The sequence below is a fragment of the Saimiri boliviensis genome, chromosome Y (genome assembly GCF_048565385.1).
Source record: "Saimiri boliviensis isolate mSaiBol1 chromosome Y, mSaiBol1.pri, whole genome shotgun sequence".
NCBI lineage: Eukaryota > Metazoa > Chordata > Mammalia > Primates > Cebidae > Saimiri > Saimiri boliviensis.
In genome coordinates, this window is record NC_133471.1 from 6,645,188 (window position 1) to 6,659,764 (window position 14,577).

The 14,577-nt window shown below is 36.8% G+C and overlaps 1 pseudogene; it reads right to left on the bottom strand.

Moving 5' to 3' along the window:
- Nucleotides 1-3,628: 3,628 nt before the first annotated feature.
- Nucleotides 3,629-5,316, bottom strand: LOC141582998 (heat shock transcription factor, Y-linked-like; annotated as a pseudogene).
- Nucleotides 5,317-14,577: the final 9,261 nt, after the last annotated feature.

Sequence of the window (14,577 nt, forward strand, 5' to 3'; positions counted from 1 at the left end):
TGTTCATATTCTTCGCCCATTTGTGAATGGGCTTGTTTGTTTTTTCTTGTAGATCTGCTTTAGTTCTTTGTAAATTCTGGATATCAGCCCCTTGTCAGATGGGTAGGCTGCAAAAATTTTTTCCCATTCTGTTGGTTGCCAATTCACTCTACTGACTGTTTCTTTTGCCGTGCAGAAGCTGTGGAGTTTGATTAGGTCCCATTTGTCTATTTTGGCTTTTCTTTTCTTCTCGGTGTCCTGTTGTTCACCCAAGTTAATCTTTTCATGTTTTATTATTTTTAATCATTAGCTTGTTGTTGTTGATGATTCTTTTGTGATATAATCTTTGCCTGTCCCCAGCCAAAAGGGCAGTGACAATATCTTGGCTTACTTCTACCTCTGCCTCTGAGGTTCAAGCAACTCTCCTGTCTCAGCCTCCTGACTAGCTTGGATTACATGGGTCCACCACCATGCTTGACTAATTATAGTTTTTAGAAGAATGGGGTTTTATATCTCTTTTAAAAATGCAACTGGGCTGGTCTCAAACTCTTGATCTCATGTGATCCACCCACCTTAGGCTCCCAAAGTGCTGACATTAAAGGTGTGAGACCTGGCTACATTTCTTTTAAACCTTCTTCATGTTCAGCATTTAACCATGTCTATCAGACAACCCTCTGAAAATAAAATTTGAAAACTAAAATGTGGTATAGATAATTTTTTAAATTAATTAATTAATTAATTTTTTATTGCATTTTAGGTTTTGGGGTACATGTGAAGAACATGCAAGATTATTGTATAGGTACACACGTGGCAGTGTGGTTTTCTGCCTTCCATTCCCTCGCCTGTATCTGTCATTTAATAGCATGTGGACATAGGTGAAAAGACAATTGTGCTGTGTCATGGTATTACAGGATAAGAAATCAGAATTTCTCATGTGGATCATTGATTTTAATTATTTAATACTTAGGGACAACTTGAAAATATATGCATATGGTAGAATGGCAGCAATAAGATTATAGTCTGAGAAATCTGGCCTCCAAACCCATATCACATTTAAATCCCAGCTGTCCCAGAAAACTGAATGATGAATCTTGTCAAGACTTAGCTTGTGACACCAGCAGTTTTATAATATGTGAAATGCATGAAAAATGCTGCTTTTGAAATGTTGTGCAGCTACTGTCCTCGGTATATATATATATATATATATATATATATATATATACACACATATATATGTATATATACATATATATGTATATATAATATATATACATATATATTTAAATATATATACGTGTGTGTATATATATATATACACACACACACCCCTACTAATGTATACCAGGTACTGTGTTACATCAGTGCTGAATTTGTAAGACAGGCAGACAAGAAAACTAATGTGATAGATAAACACTTCCTGAAAAAATAATGTTTCTTCATTAGAAGTCTTAAGTAGGCAAACAGGGAGAGAGACTTTTATCTCCAGGAGAGAAAGGCAGCCATAGTTACAGGATGGGAGTGTTCATGGCTGAAAGTAAAGTTGTCTGAATGTGGGTCCACATAAACCATGCTGAAACAGAAAGAAATGAAACTGAAAGGCAGAGAATATCAGGTCTGGAAGAGATTTGTTCAGCCATGCTACAGATCCAGGCTCAGAATCTAGAAGATGCTAAACACCAACAAAAACAATTACAAATTGACTTTCAGCATGAAAGCAATGTCATGAAAATGTACATTAGAGGGCAGGTATAGTGGCTCAAACCTGTAGTCTCAGCACTTTTAAAGGCCAAGGCAGATGAATCACCTGAGTCCAAGGGTTCAAGACCAGCCTTGCCAATATTAAAATTTATCCAATGGTTGATGCACATCTAGTCCCATGTATTTAGAAGACTGACAGATAGAAATTGCTTTAAGCCAGAGGTTGAGTTTACATTGAGCTGAGATTGTGCCACTGCATTCTGGCCTGAGCAAACCAGCCAGTTTCTGCCTTAGGAAAAAAAAAAAAAAAGAAAGAAAGAACAAGAAAAAGAAGAAGCATAAGAATAAGAAAGAAAAAGAAGAAGGAGGAGGAGGAGGAAGAGGAGGAGGAGGAGGGGAAAGAGAGGGAGAAGGAGAAGGAGAAGAAGAAAGAAGAAGAAGAAGAAGAAGAAGAAGAAGAAGAAGAAGAAGAAGAAGAAGAAGAAGAAGAAGAAGAAGAAGAAGAAGAAGAAGAAGGAAAAGAAGAAAGGAAGGAAGAAGGAAGAAGAAGAAAAAGAAATAAAGAGGAAGGAGGAAAAGAAAAAGGAGATAAAGTGGAAAAGAAAGAGGAAGAGGAAGAGAAAAAGGGAGGAAAAGGGAAAGAAAAAGAGAAAGAAGAAAAAAAAGTGTGCATTAGAAAACATGAAAGGGACTCCTGCAGAAGATAATTAAAGACACAAATCTGTTGGAATGTTGTGTAAAAAAATATTTAAAAAATGATTATGGCTAATACTAACTGTAAAATTTCAGCATATTCTGACAGTGATGCCATTCATGTGCATAATATAACATGAACTTTGTAAATCACGTGATGACACAAATAAATGTGATTATAGTTACTGAACTCACTGCATATAAACTGTAATGAAAAAAGACTGTCTACTACAATCTAAGCTTAAGATAATGGGGGAAAGCAATTGATAAATAGGAAACTAGTGCATTTTAACCCATTTCTAAATTGTGTGTGTGTGTGTGTGTGTGTGTGTGTGTGTGTGCGTCTCTGTGTGTGTATGTGTCTGCATATTTTAGCATTTGGTCCTGTGCAATCCCAATTTAGTCCCAAAATTTTTTAAGGCCAGACTAATTGAGAAGTTACTTATTACATTTTACTATTTGCACTTTATTCATTTTCCCTTATCTGTTGCTGTGGTTTTGAATGCCCTCTCCAAATTTTACATAGACAGTCCCTGGTCATTGTGATAGCCATGGGAGGTAGGACCTTTGAGAGGTAAATAGTCATGAGGATACACCTTGACAACGGCATTGTTGACTTTATCTGGAGAGCACGTTAGTTATTTTGTGAGTGGACTTTGGATCAAAGGATGAATTCAGTCTTGATTTCCTCTTCATCACATGACCTTCACTTTATGTTGACTGCCTGTCATGGAAACAAAGCCTCACCAGATGCATCCCTTTGGAATTTCCAGCCTTCAGAAACATAAGTAGAATAAGTCTTTTTCCAAATAACTCCATCAGTAACATTGGGCTATTGCAGCAGAAAATTGCCTAAAAGACTATTATTTCTTTCTCTGTAGATAACTGAACGACTTTACCAAGGGATATGGCAAAGTTATTGCCAAATAATCAAAAGCACACACACACACATACACACACACACACACACACACACCCCACATATAAAATATACTATGCTGTGTATGTATATATCTTATATATATATTAGCCATACAAATATGTATATCCGTTCAATATATATTTTAAATGAAATAAAATGCAACATGATTTCACTCTTAACCATATGTTTAGAAATAAATAAAAAGCAACCATAAGGGTAAACATGTAATTTTATTGTTCATCAAGATAATTGCAGAATTTTTGCTTTTTTTTTCAAGAAAAATGTTAGTCTCTATAGTTGTCCATTATATGGTAGTCTTTTAGTGTCACTCTAATATCAGTTGTAATTAGGGTTGTATTTTCCCAGTGAAGATAGTTGAAAAGCTGGCTTGAAAGGAGAGTCAGCAGATATATCAGCTATCATGGGCCCTAGCCACCACAGGTTGCCTGCTGGTAGCAGGATAGGATAAGGAGCCTCATTTACTGACACCTCAGGATATCTGCTTGTTAAAGTTGATGGTTTCACTATCAACTCCAAAAGACTATTTTGTGAGGAAGACATGATTTGGTATTGAGAAGTCATGGTTGTAATGCAATTAAAAGTGTGGTCATTTGTTTGTATGTAGGTGCTATGAGATTGCATATGAATACTGGCCAACTGATTTAAAATAGCATTTTGATTTGTTGCAATGCATTCTGTTGGTCCAAATGAAGTTGAAGATGGAGTAGGAGGAAAGCCACTTCTGGTTGTGTCAGGCAAATTGGCAATTCTTTGGCTGACGGAAGGTTTTCTTATCAGAGGCATATTTAAATTTGTAGAGGCTGAAAATGAAACTTCTCCACTAGTTTCTGCAATTAATGCAGAATTATGATTAACTGTGTCAGCCCCTGCTCTAAAGTACTTCTTGTTGAAATCTTAGGTGAATAAAGTAGATACAAGAGAAGCATTTCTAATCCCAATTCTTCTTTTCATTTTTACTAAAAGTTGAGGATAGCCACGTTTGAAATTTGGGTTACAATAGACTTTTAACTAAAAGCAAAAGAGAAAGTAATTCAGTGTCATTTTAAACCAAGAGAAAAGTGGCAGTAGCACATATCACACAAAAAACTCAGATTTCTATCTTATCACACAAAGTTATTGTCATCAAATGATGCATAAACATTGTTTATTCTTTCCAGGAATGTGCCTTTTGGGGAGAAAGTGCACTCAAATTGTTAAGCCCTCAAGTAAAAACATGTTACATAATAATAGTAACATTTCATTAGTGGATTTGGTAAATTTATTTGGAGTTTATTGGTAAGATTCAGAGTTGTTACAAAATTTCCTGAAACCTAGAAAGTTTAATGCTGAAGCTGCCCTCAGTGATTGCAAAAACTTAAACAATTTTTACTTCGATATTTATATAGTTTACAAAATCTAGACTTACTGCATGTATCAACATATTTACTGATGTACAAAATAAAATTACCTATATACTCTACATAAAGTGGCCACTGAAATGTTTTAAATACCTTGCTTACAATGGGGACTTCTTTTTCTTCTTCCAGAAGGTCTGCTAGAAATGCAGATCTTTGAAAATTCTGTCGAATTTTACTGAATCCATAAAGGTTGAGCTGTCAAACTAAGCTTTTTATACTCTCAGCTTTAAATATTCTGTAAGGATCTTTTCTTTCCAGGATTTCTTTCTCGAAAAGTTCTTCATGAATCACTATGCAAGTTCCATTGTCATCCCATGAAATGGACTTGAACTGGTCACTTTCAACTATTTTCCAAAGTTTTCTGGGAAAAGTCTGAGAAATAAAATCATTACCCTTATCTAGCTCAGAGACACAGACTGTGTAACCTGGACTTTTTATCAAGGATCCTTGTGATAAAACCTGAAAAGCATTTTCTTCAATTATTGACCTTAAGTCAGAGTCTTCAGAGAATATGTGTTCACCCAACAGAAACCTAGTGGAAGCTTCTGAACTAGTCAATTTGACTTTAGGAGAAACATCTGGAGTTTCTGAAGAAATATCTGCCATCTCAAATAAATATTTTCTCACCTAATCCTCCAGCCTGCATGGTTTTCAACACTGCGGTTTGAAAACCTGCTGCAGCAGTCCTAAGCAGGTAAAGTAATCTAGACCACTACAATGGTTCTCAATTTGAGTAGCTATGACATCACAAGGGGTCTTTGGTTTCCTAGCAACACACATGAAATTTTACCAAGAGGATTTTCTACTCAGCCCGAGAAATGTATACAGCAAAACTAAAACATAGACTGATTACTTACACAGTACAATCTGCAAGAATCTCATCCCAGCAAAATCTTTTAAACATGTAATTAAATAAATAATGTCCTCAGTACCTGAAATACATGGAGTTTTCTCACTGACACACACACTCTCACTAGATTGATTCCAGGGGACACAGGGTCTGGTAATTGGACAGTAGAGATAAATAAATATTATTAAAGCTCTGTCAGTTTGGCATATTGAATTGAAAACTGATGCACTACATGGTAAAAAGAGATGCCCATAGATATTATGGGTATTTTTCTAGTTGTCAGGGGCTGGGAAATAGAAGTAGTTCTTTAGGAGATACAGGGATTTCTGTTGATGGATAGAAATATTTAGAAACAAAAGAGAAAAATTATTGTACAACATCATAAACATATTAAATTCTGTTGAATTGTACACTCTATTAACTTTATATTATTTAAAACTTACCTTCAAATGTTAAGATGAAAACAAATGTAACTAAAATATCTGATTAGATTTCAGAATAAAAAGTCAGTAATATGCATATCCATTCAAAACATTTTATGTATATTTTTAAAATTAATATTGATTTTGTTTGCTATGTTTATAAATATCTGACCAATGTTAATAATATACAATATTTTAAAGCAGGTGATCTTGGAAGGAGATACCAAAGAATGGAAGATAAAAAAAAAGAAAAAAAAGCAAAAGCCAACTTTTTTAATTTAAGTAAATTTTTATGTGTATCCAAGCAGAATTTTAAATTATTTTTTTATTTTGCTCAAATGACCTAATGTCAATTAAAAATTATTTTTTAAGAAATCATCTGTGTGATGTAACATAACTGTCTAACAAAACAGGATTTGAATTTGTAATGTAATCTTAACGTTAAATAAAATATTTATTGAATTTTTATACATTCATGGTGTAAATAATTTCTGTATGATCATGGTTTAAAAGTGGTATATTAAAATTATAAGCATTTGCGCTGGCAAGTTTTGAATATGTGTGGAGGAAAGAAATGATAATTTTTATTTTTCTCATACCATAGGAGACAGTTCTCTCATAATTGAAAGAGATGTTATTGTCAGAAGTTTGTCTTGGTTTAATGTAGTTTAGGTTTGTGGGTAATTTTGTATAGTTTTATTTCAGAATTTTTTATATATAACACAATGTAATAAAAACATCCACATCAGTAAACTCCTTCTCAAGATAAAACAGGTGTTTCTACCAGAGGTGGTTCATCAATTTTTACAATATTTCTGTTTTGAAAAATGGACAATTAAAATATATTTTTTTAATTTTTTGCTTTTCTGGGAAATGTTTATGTTGCACTGCCTGAAGTACAGGCTTCTTCTGTGATGGAAGGGGAGGAATGATTACCGACAGCACCAAAAGGTGGACCAAGGTTGTGAAAAAAAAAAAAAAAGGGAGTTAATGGTAGAATCAGAAAAAGAAACCACATTAAATGTAGGACAATCTGCGTCAAATGGTGGCTGAGCAATTTGGGAAACTAAGACAAGTGACAGTGTAGAGAAGAACAATGCCTTGATGTTTTCAGTGGGAGACAAACTGTTACCTGTCTCCAAAGTGCAAGCCTACATTTAGTCATAAAAAGGCAAGAAAATAAGCAATTTTACGTAAAAAACATGAATGTAAAATGGGCTTAATCCACTATCTTGTGTAAAATTGTAAGATGTCTGACCTCTTTTCTGGTAGCCTTTGATACACATTATGTTCTTGTTACATGTGTATATATAATTTCACAACAAATTTGTTTTCATTTTCCCTCATCTTTTTGAAGAAGATGCACGTATTGGGAGTAGATTTTGGTATTGATTCTATTTTTCCCAGGAGAAAGCTGAGTGTATCTGAGGAAAAACCATAGAGAGAATCAGCCAGCCTAGTGGCTGATGTCTGTAATCCACATTTTTAAAACAAGCATTTTGAGAAACACAGGGTGCATTTTCTGGATGTTATCTTGCCCTGTGACCTTGTGTCTTGTCATCAAGAGAAGAAGACATTCCTGGGAACTTTGCTGAGAATGTGGGGAGGAGAGATAAGGTAGGTTTTTTAGGGAGTCAGTTAATTTCAAACAGAGACTGGGGTGAGGTTTTACATCGAACACAACACAGTAAACTATATATTATTATGCAGCAAATACAGACTACTGTTGTTACCATTAAATTTCTCATTTAATATATGGCTTTTTATTAATCCATTAATAGGAAGCAACACCATTGTTTTAAACATTTACTACCACTTAGAAGTTAATATTTGGTAAAGGTTACTTGGTGCTTCTATGAGCTTACAAGCTTATTTGGTAGATCTCTTTTATGCCTGTTTGGTTTTTGAAGCTGGACCTCAGGGTGGATGGCTTAGCTATGTTGCAGAACATTTTAAGAGAAACCACCTGGGAATGGCTTTGTGCTTTTTATGGACAGGAGGGTGGTGTGTGAGCTTATGGTAAGCCTATAGCACCGAGTTGATTCCTTTAGCACTAGGTTGAGAGTTTCTATCCTGACACGAGAGACAAAAATTAAACTTTTAGTACCTGATGAACTCTTTGCGACTGTGTCTGTCTTAAGAGTTGTCCCTCCTCTGTGGAATCTCACTTGCTTTTGTCTAACCAGTCACCTACCTGTGACCAGCCAGGGTGACAGCTTAGGATTTGGAAGGTTCTCACAGGCTGATATGCAGAGTGCTGAGGTTCCAGGAATGGTGTTATTCACCTGTAAGATACCATTATTATTATTATCTTATTATTATTAATTATTATTTCTGATAAGCTTCCTGCTTAGAAAATATGATATTAATGTAGCTTTCTGGGCTACTACCATATTATTTGCTTAGTTTAAGTTTATTTTATCTCATCATTCGACAATTATTAAGTTCCATTAGATGATGAAGCTGCATAAGCCCATAGTTAGCCCTGTTGTTTTAGTCCTGTTATTAGTCCTATTATTTTGAGGCAGTGCTACATCCTCTTGGGGCACAGTTTGATACTTAGTTAATGTCATCAATTGACTGATGTCTATTGCTTGTGTAGTTGATTGAATATCACCAATTAAGAGAGGCAAGAGACAAGATAGTATTAAACACTCTTTCAATGTAATTACTACTGCCCCCTGAGTGTTTTACCTTCCCCATCTCAAATATACAAACCATCCTTCAAAGAGTGAGTATACTGATTACTCTTTCCAAGTTTGTACTGGCACATGAGCTAGTTTTTGAATCCTTGTAGTAATTTCCATGACTGTTTGTCCATTATTATTAATGTCCAGACGGCCATTTGATAAGCTAAAATGTCTACATACTTCCCTTTTTTGAGCTAAAAGATAATCCAACGTTAGTCTCTTTTGGAAAATGGCATTTCTCATCTGTGTGGCTTGTACCAGTAGCAAATCAGAAACTCTGAAAGCTTCAGTGGTTGTGACTTTTAGAAACTTCTGCAGCCAGATGATGTCATTTATTGTATCGATTAAAGGACTATATCCCCATGACCCAGTTTGCACCCAAATAGCTCAGCCATAATAATTAATTATTCTTTCTAGAGGACACTATGTGTTTTTTTTTTTCAGTTTTCTATCTATGTATTTATTATAATTACACCAGCTTATTGTATTATTAGCCCAATGTAGGATTTGCTTCGTTGAGGGTTATAGCATTGTTTACAAATGGATCAAGAGATGACAATGAGCCATGGCATATAGAATTGGCACCCCAGTAGTATTAGTAGTGCTGTTTTTTCTATATGGGTTGCTTGGAGAAAGGTTTTACAGACCTGGGGGCTATAACTTCAGAAATTGCTAATTTTCCATGTAAGAACTTCTGCAATTTTTTTTTTTTTTTAATGCACTTCATTGTCCTGAGTAAACCAGGTCCTCTTATTTGTCCTGAGTAAACCAGGTCCTCTTATTTGGAAACTCACTTGACTTCTATTTAAGCAAGTGCTCTGGGAGGAGAGACATAACACAAGCTGCTTTTCTGGCTATTGTGCTGGAAAGTGGGGTACTTATTACTGCACACTTAGCTGCTGCATCTGATTTCCAGGCAGGGTTCCACCTTTCTGATGGCCTTGACAATGTTTAACAGCTATTTTCTTAGGCTTTTATATCGCATCAAAAAGTTGTGGAATTTTTTCTGTGTACTTCACACTTGTTCCTTGGGCAGTTAGGAGTACTTTTCTCTTGTGTCTGCTCCCATGTACATGTAGCATAGCAAAGGCATATTTTCAGTTAGTATGTATCATGGTTTCTTTACCTTTTGCTAACAGCAATGGCTGTATTGGCAAGCTTTGAGCCACTAGCACTTAATCTAGAGTTACAACTGCATATCCTGCCCCTTTGACTCTTTCTGTTACAAAGCTGCTACCAGCAGTAAAGTACTTAACATCTGGATTTTGGAGGGGCTAATCTGTAAGGTCCTGTCGACCTGAGAATACTTTATAGACTGTTTCCATACAGTTATGTAAGTGAGATTCTTGCTCCAAAGGGAGCAGTGTAGTAGATTTGAGAGTGTTTACAATTTCTGAGTTGATGTACAATTTTTTTACACAAAAGTCCCTGGTATCGAGTTATTCTAGAATTTGACAGCTAGTGGTGACCTACTTAATCCATTAGTGTTAAATCATAGTGTGATACCCTTACAGCGACCTGCTGCCCCAGATTTCATTTATTAAGCTTCCAGCATGGGCATGGCTGTAGTGGCAAGAGCCTTGAACCAGGGTGGCCTTTTTGGAGCCACTGAGTTCAGCTACTTGAATAGGTAGGATATTGAGTAATGCCATTATCCCAACATTGGGTTAAAAATCGAATGGCCATTATCCTCCACTCATGAACATACAGAAGAAAAAAGTTAGTTATGTCTGGCAGTCCTAAAGCAGGTGTCTCAACTAGAAACTTGTTTATCACATTAAATGCTTTCTGTTGTTAAGGGCCTCAGATGAAGGGGTCTTTTCTCCTTGTCCCCTTTGGGGCTTCATATAATATTTTTGCCGTTAGCAGGAAATATGGAATTCTATGTCAAAACACTGCTCTCTCTAAGAACTCTCTGACTTGTTGCTGTGAGGTTGTGGTTAGATCATTGTATACACTACTTAACATGTGCCGTCAGTGGCTTTTGACAAACTCCACATATGTGAATACTGTGCAGCAAATCTGGCCTTTTCTCTACATAACATTTATTCTATCTTCCACAGAAAGTGGAGACAGTTTTTTAATGGGAATCTTCTATAGTGAGTGCTGCTGGGAGAAAGTAATTCACATACTGGAGAAAGGCTCAGTCTTTATTTGGTGGGGTGTAAGCATTAAGGTCTGATGGTAGGACCTCACTAAATATCATGAAGGAGTTGTTGAACACTTTGGTAAGCCTGGTCCAACTATGCTGAGGATTTCCCCTTTGAAGTACAAAGATATGCCAACTGACTGGCATGAGACAAAGGCAGGAGAAAGCATTCTTTGAGTCTAAAACAGTGAACCATACTCCCTCGAAGGGAATTAGGGGGAGCAAGATGTATGGGTTTGGGAAAGTAACAGAAAGCAAGGGACTGTTGCTTGGTTTACAGCTTGTGGGTTCTGCACTGGCCTATAATCATTACAGGTGTGGTACAATTTATCACTAGGCAGTAATTTATTGATTGATAAGAGTGGAGTGTTCCAGAATGAACACCATGGCACAAAAATATATTGCTTTTCTAAGTGTTCTAAATGCTTTTCTAAGCCTAAAACTGCCTCCAGTGGTGTGGGATACTGGCTCCCACTTTTAGTCCTCCTACCTGCTGAGCATGCTTTATGGCTAGCTTGGGTGGATTATCTTCAGCCCATAGCTCTGGAAATTTACTAATTGATTCTGACAGTGTGATTTTCTTCATTGGCCTCCAAGTTTGCTTTTCAGGACCCTCCACATCCCTAGCAGATAATCACCAGTTATCAGCTTGTGGAAAGGTGAGTACTAATACCATAGCCTTTGGTTGCTTAAAATCTAAAGTTACTCTTCCTTCAGGCTTAAAAGAAGTTTATACTTGTAGTTTTTGAAGCAGGTACCTCCTCCATAGAGGAACAGGGCAGCTGGGAAGATATAACATTTTGTGCTGCACCTCACATCTTCCAATGACACATCTTTTTGATTGGCAAAAATGGTCTTTCAGTTTGATATTCCCATAGCCTCAATGGTAGTAGCATAAGCTTTGAACAGTAGCCCTACCAGTTTTGTTACCACCTAATGCTCAGTCCCTGTATCTACCATAAAATTCTTTGTTGTTGTTATGAATCACCTTAATGCTGACGATAGGCTACTTTGGATACAGAGAAATTGAGCTTGGCCTGTGTCAGTCTTCATATCTTCCCAACCCAGCCAGACCACGTATGTCTATATCCTGATTATTTGAGACTTTCTGACTTGCTGCTGCTGCTGCTGCTGCTCTTGGCCTACATATTTCATGGAGATAAAACCATTGGCTCCATGGGGGCACCTAATCTTTATACAACGCTATTTTGGGACAATTATTCTTCTAATGCCTTTTTTTTTTTTTTTTTTTTTTTTTTTTTTTTTTACAGAAAGCGATTTATTAGGCAGAGAGAGAGAGAGAGAGAAGCAGAGCAAGCTCCCACACTGTTGTGGGAGGGAATCCCAGAGAGGGAAATCCTGCCTTTTTCTTTTTATCAATCCCACATTGATCTTTCTCCAGCCAGGTTTTAGATGCTGGTCTAGAAATACCTCTTTCTCATTCTCAGCAAACTGACACAAGACCAGAAAATCAAACACCATATATTCTCGCTCATAGGCGGGTGTTGAACAATGAGAACACATGGACACAGGGAGGGGAGCACTACACACTGGGGTCTGTTGGGGGGAAATGGGTGAGGGGCGGGGGGGTGGGGAAGTGGGAAGAGATAGCATGGGGAGAAATGACAGATACAGGTGAGGGGACGGAAGGCAGCAAAGCACACTGCCATGTGTGTACCTATGCAACAATCTTGCATGTTCATCACATGTACCCCAAAACCTAAAATGCAATAAAAAAAAAGAAAGAAATACCTCTTTCTCACTGTCTTGTTAACCCAGGTTGTCTCCCCATCTTGCCTTGTGAGTTATACCTTGCCTTTCTCTCAGCCCCTTCCTCCTGATTGTAAAACACATTTCTGGCCACTTGTATGAGTTTAGTAGCATCTTTGCCCTCAAATTCTCTTGTAATTTCACCTAAATATTTTATTGCCAGACACACTGGGTCTTTCTCTTAAGTCTCTATCTCATTTGTGTGCTCTTTCTCTCTCTCTGTTACTCTTTGATGATGTTTGTGGTTTTACTGCAAGTTTTCACTCATCAGTTTATTCTTATACTGTGTTTACTGTCTGAGCTGCTTGAGCCAACTGCTCCCACAAACATCTGTGCTCTGTTGCCTTCAAGGTCAGCAGATTAACTGTGTCTCTCTCTGAGTGTCCCTTTTCCTTTTATTTTTGTTTTTAACATTTTGCTGGCCAGAGCACACACTTGATAATGCTTCCATTCTTAACTTGACAGCTTATTTTTTAATAGCTGAGAAGCTTCGGCTTACTAATCAGTTTTAAGATGCTAACCTTCAGTGTATCAAGTGTGAGTTTTTAGAAATAAAGCTACATGAATATAAGAGAGAAATAAAGCAGCAAATTCAGGCAGTCACAAGTAAACTGGTACACTTAATTTTGTTACTGATCACAAGAGTAATGTTTTTGTTTGTCTTGTAAAGTCTTCTGCTTTTTTCTTTCCTTTTTTTCCCCTTAAGACAGAGTCTAGCTCTGTCACCCAGGCTAGAGGTCCATGGCATGATCTCAGCTCATTGCAACCTCACTTCTCAGGTTCAAGTGATTCTCTTGCCTCACACACCTGAGTAGCTGGGATTACAGGCACGTGCCACCACACCTGGCTCTTTTATATATTTTTCAGTCGAGACCATGTTTGACCAGGAGGTCCTATCCGTCTCTAAATTCAGATGCTGTGAACTGCCCAGCTATCCTCTCAAAGTGCTGAGATTACAGGCATGAGCTACCACGACCCACCTGTCTTCAAAAGTTAATATTTAACATAACAAAAAAAAATCTAAAACTTTTAGTAAATGTTAGGATACTCTACTGTTGCGCATAATACTTTTATTTCTGATAATTTTTTTTTTTTTTTTTTTTTTTTTTTTTTTTTTTTTTTTGAGACAGAGTTTCGCTCTTGTTACCCAGGCTGGAGTGCAATGGCGCGATCTCGGCTCACCGCAACCTCCGCCTCCTGAGTTCAGGCAATTCTCCTGCCTCAGCCTCCTGAGTAGCTGGGATTACAGGCACGCGCCACCATGCCCAGCTAATTTTTTGCATGTTTAGTAGAGATGGGGTTTCACCATGTTGATCAGGATGGTCTCGATCTCTTGACCTCGTGATCCACCCGCCTCGGCCTCCCAAAGTGCTGGGATTACAGGATAATATTTCTTTATGTGATTTGAGTGGGTCCTACAAATACAGTGAAATAGATAAAATTAAAAATTAAGTAAATATAATGTATCTGTGGAGAGCATTAATGTTGAGCCTTGCTGTAGAAAAATAATTTGTTACTGTTCTTGTAGTAAAATAGTTGGAATATTTTTGTGTGTTTGTGTGTGTGCATGATTGATTTGCAATTGAAGTGTTGTAAATATCCCGAGATAACAAAATTTAAAATGAAAGCGAAAGCAAAATGTGGGAAGGAATTAGCTATTTTAGAACAACTTTGAGAAAGCCTGTCAAGCAAAATTGGCAGCCTTTAATCTTCAGGGAAAAAGTATCTTTGGTAAAAGTAAAAAGCACCACGAGGTGGTATTTATAAATAGTTTCCTGGTTGGCTATTTTCTACAGCTACTACTACTTTGGCACAAGATCTGGGAATTAAGTGGCACAATTAATGAAACATGTCACTAGAAGAGCAACACGTACTTGGACCAAGAGTGCAAATAGAGGGATGGGCTTTGAAAAGGATACACAGACTTGCATTCTCTGAGCTTAGTGGAAAGGCAAGAATTGCAGAAGTAAACAGTCATGCTTGGGT